The following is a 7,285-nucleotide window of genomic DNA, read 5'->3' on the forward strand; positions in this document are numbered from 1 at the left end:
TACAATGTAATTAATTTGATATACCATTTAATACCTGAATTACTTACTTACATGCAACTTTGTAGAACTCATGCTAAACACACTTTCAGTATAATTCCATTTGTTTTGCAAGGAATATGGTTATATGAAGCCTTTTTCATTTGGAAATTGCAGCTGTTTATTATCTCATCTTTATTATTGGTCTCCATGTGTTAGTTTGTGTTTTTTGTAATATCAATAAATCTTCAATTACTGTTATTAATAAAATGCTTGTCAGTTTGTTTTTTTTTTTGATATGCCATTTAGGATATAACTCTTTCTGTTTTCTATTCTCTATGCTGAAATACATCTTGTAATGAAATACATTCTATACTGAAACTCTTAAACAATATACTGAAATTTATACACTGTCTACTAAAACATATACACTGCTGTATATATTCAGATTGATAAACACACATATTATACTGTATACTGAAATGCATAAACTCTAATATTATGTATATCATTTATTCTAAAACACTCAAGGACATGGACTATATCCTGCAACACATATAGTCAAAAGTGAAAGGCTTGCAATCCACAATGGTCTACATTAGAGCGTATATTATTTGTATTGAATGCAAGCAGACTGCAATTACATTAATCATGTTTGTTTTCAGGAAATTTACAAGTGGTTTCTGCATTATGCACAATACTGAAGGGACAGGCTCTGTCCCACCTCGCTTGAGAACTGCGTTAGAAAGAAGAAATATAATTGAATTAAGCATTTTTGGAGTTGGTCTAGGAGATGGACGTCTGAACCTGAGCTCCGCTAGCAGCGGCTTTATTTTCCCACGTATTTCATATTACTTAGAGGTATCCTGTATTTAATCCGACCAAGGAACTTCCACTACAATATACAAGCATGAGTAACAAGAAGAAATGTCAGAAAGAACCAGAAAAGAAACTTAAAGCTGCATCAAAGTCTGGACAGACATCCAGCCCGAGTGCAAGGTATGGCCTCTCAGAGACTGACCTGGAACAGGCAGACGAATGCCTGTAATTTTCCTGGGACCCCGTTCCATTGTATTGTCTCCAGTCGAGAGTGAAAATGGGAGCGAAGGTGCAAGTGATACAGGTCGCGATGGATCGCCGAATTCTGAGGATCATTCGAGACTAAAAAAGGCCCTGCAGGATGTGCTCTCATCTACTCATCGCGAGCCCGCAGCACCTGCTGTAACAGGAGCTGCATTTCCACTCATGGAGCACAAAATCCGAAACGAACTGTCCGAACTGAAAACCGAAATGAAAGAGATGATCGCTACACAGGCCTCTGCCATGGCTACGGTCATAAATGAGCTTAAGAAGGATAACGAGAATGAGCTTAAGAAGGCGAACATTGAGCTTAAGAACGAGCTTAAGAAGGATAACAAAGACCAGGAAACGCATGTATTTAAACGTTTTGACGTGAACTTTAAAGGCATGGTGGAGAAATTAGAGGAACACATCGAAGAAAATAGATCCAAAATGAAAATGCTTGCCGACCAGATTACAGATCAGCTGGATGACGTTAAGCAGGCATTCACAGCTCGAATTGAAACAGTAGAACAATTGGTGTCTAATGCCGATGAAAAAGCTACAGCTGCGAATTCCGAATGCAAAAAACTCGGAGACAGACTTGCAGCCCTGGAAGATGGGTGCAGAAGAAACAATATAAGAATTGAGGGTATACCTGAGAAACGAGAAAGCTCAAACCCAGTGAAATTTGCAGTAGAATTACTCTCTAAAATAATTGGAGATGATTTTAAACTCAAAATTGAGATAGCAGCTTCTTATCGCACATACAGATCAAGCACCTTTAAAACTAGGTCTTTTATTGTCCGCTTCGAGCAATTACGATGTAAGCTTGATGTGATGGCACTTCTCAGACACAAGCAAGAGACTATATTTGAAAATAATCATATTCGTATTTTCCCCGACTTCTCACCATTAACAACTGCAAAACGCGCAGCCTACTTTAACATTAAAAAGTTGCTACAGAAAGCCGATATCAAATACAGTCTCTTGTATCCCACCAAACTGAAAGTGGAAGTTCAAGACCAATATTATGTATTTCCAAGCAAGGATAAAGCTGAAAAGGAACTAACGAAGCTGTTTCCGACACTTTTTTAAAAGTTAATAAGGAGCCGTATTCTGTCAAGACATGGGAAGGACCTATCTGCTGTGGGATCCACTTTTAAAGAGACTGGTATTATAATTATGCATCCTTTTCTTCACTTGAACATTATATGTTTATGTCTTAATTACAGTTATAGACGTGAGTGTGGAAGTGTGGAAGTAATTAAAGTAGGGCTGGTTTTTTTTTTTCTTTTTTTTTTTTTTACTACATTAAAGTAGACTGTTTAACATCATACTCTTGGTTTATTGCTATTTCTACTATTTCTACTATTACAGTATACTATTACTTTAGGATTCACTATGTTTATCCTAGACTACTTTTTAAAATCATACCCAGGGTTCATTCTTTTATTATCTTAATATCTTAAAATTGCTGAAGATTATTTTAAGCTTAAAGAATATTAATGATTATATTTTCAGCAGATAGTATTTAGAATTCAGCTGCAATAGATATCTCTTTGTTTTAATTCTCTAACGCCACTGCGGGGTGGGATTTGTTTTGTTTTGGACGTGCTCTGTCTCTTTGTATGTCAGAGGACCGGGACATCATGAAGTGGGATCAAGCCTCAAGTGGGGAGGCAAAATGGGGGGGGGGGGATAAAGGGGGCAGAGAAGGAGAGCAGGCTATATCTAATCCATCCATCCATTTTCCAACCCGCTGAATCCAAACACAGGGTCACGGGGGTCTGCTGGAGCCAATCCCAGCCAACACAGGGCACAAGGCAGGAAACAATCCTGGGCAGGGTGCCAACCCACCGCAGGACCTATATCTAATCTATTCTTCTAATCCTTATAACTATAAATATCAATGCAACAATAGGCTAAAATGCAATAACTCATGGGGAATTTTGAAATTAAGATTAAAACTGCCTCACTACCAGTTAAGACTATAAAATGACATTAAAAACTCAGAATCAATGTCTCCATGATGGGACAGTTAACTTTGTGAGCTGGAATGTTAAAGGCCTGAATCACGAATTAAAGAGAAAGAAAGTATGCTCTCACCTAACAGGCTTAAATGCTAAAATAGTATTTTTACAGGAGACCCACTTACTAAGCAAGGATCAGTTCAGACTACAAAAAGACTGGACTGGCCAAATGTTCCATTCTAGCTTTATAAAGAAAACTAGAGGGGTGGGAATTCTCATACACAGAACAGTTCCATTTGTACCATCAGATGTAGTATCGGACCCTGAAGGGAGATATGTGATGGTCATGGGCAACTTATTTAACAGTAAAATGATTTTGATAAATGTTTATGCACCCAATGTCGATGATAAGGAATACATGCAAAATCTATTTGCATCCATTCCCAATGTGAACACTCATAAAATTATAATGGCTGGGGACTTTAATTGTGTTTTAAATCCACTCTTAGATAGGACTCCTGTGACAGGGAGGACGACATCTAACACTGCAAAGACAGTTACACAGTTTTTAAATAACCACAACTTATCAGACCCCTGGAGGTTTCTTAACCCAAACTCAAGAGCATATTCGTTCTACTCACCAGTGCATTATAGCTACTCAAGAATTGATTATTTTTTTATAGATAATAATTTCCTGCCTACGATTAAATCATGCAAATACGACACAATTGTTATCTCCGACCATGCCCCTCTAGTCTTGGAGCTAAAATCATTAAGCCCCTCACACTCATCTCGCAGATGGCATCTTAACCCTCTTCTATTGGCAGACGAGAACTGTACAGAATTTATATCCAAACAAATCAGCTTCTTCATAGAGACAAACACGTCCACAGAGGTTTCTGCAGGAACACTCTGGGAAACTCTAAAGGCCTTCTTAAGAGGACAGATTATTTCATATCTTTCCCACATAAATAAATTAGAAACCAAGAAAGTGTCAGAGCTAAGAAGTGAAATTGCTAGAATAGATGAAGAACAAGCCAGGCGTCCAAGTGAAGCTCTTCACAGGAAAAGGCAGGCCCTGCATACAGAACTTAACATCTTAACAACTAAAGAAACTGAAGAACTTATTTATAAGTCAAGACATCATTACTATGAACACGGAGAAAAAGCTAATAAGCTTTTAGCTCAACAAATTCACAAACAAGAAGTTCGCAATGCAATACCAGTAATCACCAACACGAATGGAGAAGAAATCATTGACCATAAAAATATAATGCACGCATTTAGAGATTATTATAAATCTTTATATTCTACTGAGTTCAAAGAAGACAACACACAATCTAATGCATTTCTGGATACATTACAGACCACAAATAGATGCTTTAAGTGCTGAGGAACTGGATAAACCTCTGATGCTAACAGAAATACTAGATGCTATAAAGTCACTTCAAAGCGGGAAATCAGCAGGCCTTGATGGTTACCCCGTAGAATTTTATAACAAATTCTCCACTCAGCTAGCTCCCCTCTTATTGGCAACATTTACAGAAGCTAGCGACAACCAAATACTACCTCAAACATTTCGTCAAGCATTAATTACTGTCTTTCCTAAACAAAATAAGGACTTGTTACAATGTGCATCATACAGACCAATTTCACTCCTGAATAATGATGCTAAGATACTCTCAAAAAATCTAGCTAGAAGGATGGAGAAAGAGCTGCCCTCGGTAATATCACAGGATCAAACTAGATTTATTAAAGGCCGACACCTATCTTCCAATCTCCGACGCTTGTTTAATGTTATATATTCACCAGCAAAATCAAACACCCCAGAGATATTACTATCATTAGACTCAGAAAAAGCATTTGATATGATTGAATGGAACTACCTTTTCACTGCATTGGAGAAATTTGGGTTTGGCCCGAATATTTGTGCATGGATCAAACTACTGTATACCAATCCAGAAGCTTCAGTTTGTATTAATAACATTTGCTCAGACTACTTTAAGCTAGAACGTGGTACCAGACAAGGCTGTCCCTTGTCACCACTGCTGTTTGCAATCACCATTGAACCACTGGCAGTTCACTGTCGAAATTCTTATCAGATAAAGGGGATTATCAGAGAAGGACTGGAACAGAAAATTTCTCTATATGCAGATGATATGGTTTTATATATATCAGACCCAGAAAACACTGTGCCTGCAGTTCTAACAGCACTAACAGAATTTCAAAAGATATCCGGTCTCAGAATTAATCTGAATAAAAGTATACTCTTTCCAGAGAATTCACAAGCATATAATATTAGATTGGACACCCTACCTTTTACCATAGCAGATCAGTTTAAATACCTAGGGGTAAATATCACAAGTAAACATAAAGCTCTTTATCAACAGAATTTTGCCGTCTGTATGGAAAAAATTAAGTAAGACTTGCATAGATGGTCAACCCTTCATCTCACTCTAGCCAGAAGAATAAACGTTGTTATGATGAATATCCTTCCTAAACTTCTTTTTTTATTTCAAAACATTCCAATATATATCAATAAATCATTTTTTAAGCAATTAGACTCAACAATAACCTCATTCATTTGGAACTCAAAACACCCACGTATCCGAAGAGCGACCCTACAAAGACCTCAGGCAGAAGGTGGCATGGCTTTACCTAATTTTCAGTTTTATTACTGGGCAGCAAACATACAAGCCATAAAAACCTGGACACAAAAAAATGAACATACACAGGCTTGGCTCGCAATAGAAGTAAAATCCTGTAGTACTTCTTTATACTCCCTGCTCTGTGCTCCAATAAATGCAAGTTATCGCAAATATACTAATAACCCAATTGTGCTTTACTCACTTAGAATATGGAACCAAATTAGAAAGCATTTTAAGATGGAAAATCTTTTATCGGTGGCACCTCTGCAAGAGAACCACCTCTTTCAACCCTCACAAACATATCCAGTTTTTAATACCTGAAAAAGTTTTGGGATTAAAATGCTCAGAGATCTATATATAGACAACATATTTGCATCTTTTGAACAATTACGTTCCAAATTCAACCTCCCAGCTACACATTTGTTTCACTATCTTCAAATTAGAAATTTTGTTAAACAGAAACTGCCCGATTTTCCTCACCTCGTACCCTCCACCATGCTGGAAAAAATACTGCTCAATTTCGAGGAATTAAACACCATTTCCGCATTATATAAAATCTTATTAGAGTCCCTACCTTTCAAAGACCTAAGAGGACATTGGGAAGAAGATCTCTTAATCAATATATCAGAAAAGGAATGGAAGGTAGCAAAGCAGAAAATTCACTCGAGCTCCATATGCGCAAAGCATAGAATTTATTCAACTAAAAATTATATATCGAGCTCATCTGCCTCGCTTAAAACTGTCCAAAATGTTTCCAGGGCAAGATCCAACCTGCGAACGCTGCAACCAAGCTCCTGTTTCACTGGGTCGCATGTTTTGGGCCTGCACCAAATTAACATCATTTTGGACCAAAATTTTTAAGTGCCTTTCAGACAGCCTTGGGGTCACAATCCCTCCTAACCCATTAACAGCTGTGTTTGGTGTTCTTCCAGACGGACTTGAAGTGGAGAAGGACAAGCAAATGGTGATTGCATTCACTACACTTTTGGCACGCAGACTTATTTTGTTAAATTGGAAGAATCCTAACTCTCCTCTGATAAGTCAGTGGGAAACCAATGTTTTATATTATTTGAAATGGGAAAAAATCAAATTCTCAGTTAGAGGATCTGTACAGAACTTTTTCAAAACCTGGCAGGATCTAATCAATATTACTTCAGAATAAGAGAAATAACTATTACCGCATTTATTTTCCTTCTCCAATTTTTATATACCTATATATATTTCTACCTTCTTTTTGTTTATTGTTGCCTTATTAAAAAGCCCTAAGCAATTCTCCTTTGGCTAAGCTCTCCTTCTCAGGGGTGGGGTTTGATTTGTTTTCAATTTTTCTTTTTTTTTTGTTATAAATTGATCTATTTGTATGGAATGATTACAATTAAATTAATAAAAATAAAAAAAAAAATTAAGTGTTTTTGAAAATGTTATTAAATGGAGGGAAAAGAAACAGAATATGCCCTTTTTTTCATGTAATCTATCTCCAAAATAATGACGAACAATTTATTCTGTGCTATGAGGAGAAGTAATACACTTGCTGCATTTTTCAGTACAACATCACAGTGGCGATAGGAGTACCTTGTTGAGCTGTTATTTAATTACCAATAATGGACCTGGCCAATGAATTAAATGTTT

Source organism: Erpetoichthys calabaricus, chromosome 2 (genome assembly GCF_900747795.2).
Source record: "Erpetoichthys calabaricus chromosome 2, fErpCal1.3, whole genome shotgun sequence".
Classification (NCBI taxonomy): Eukaryota; Metazoa; Chordata; class Cladistia; order Polypteriformes; family Polypteridae; genus Erpetoichthys; species Erpetoichthys calabaricus.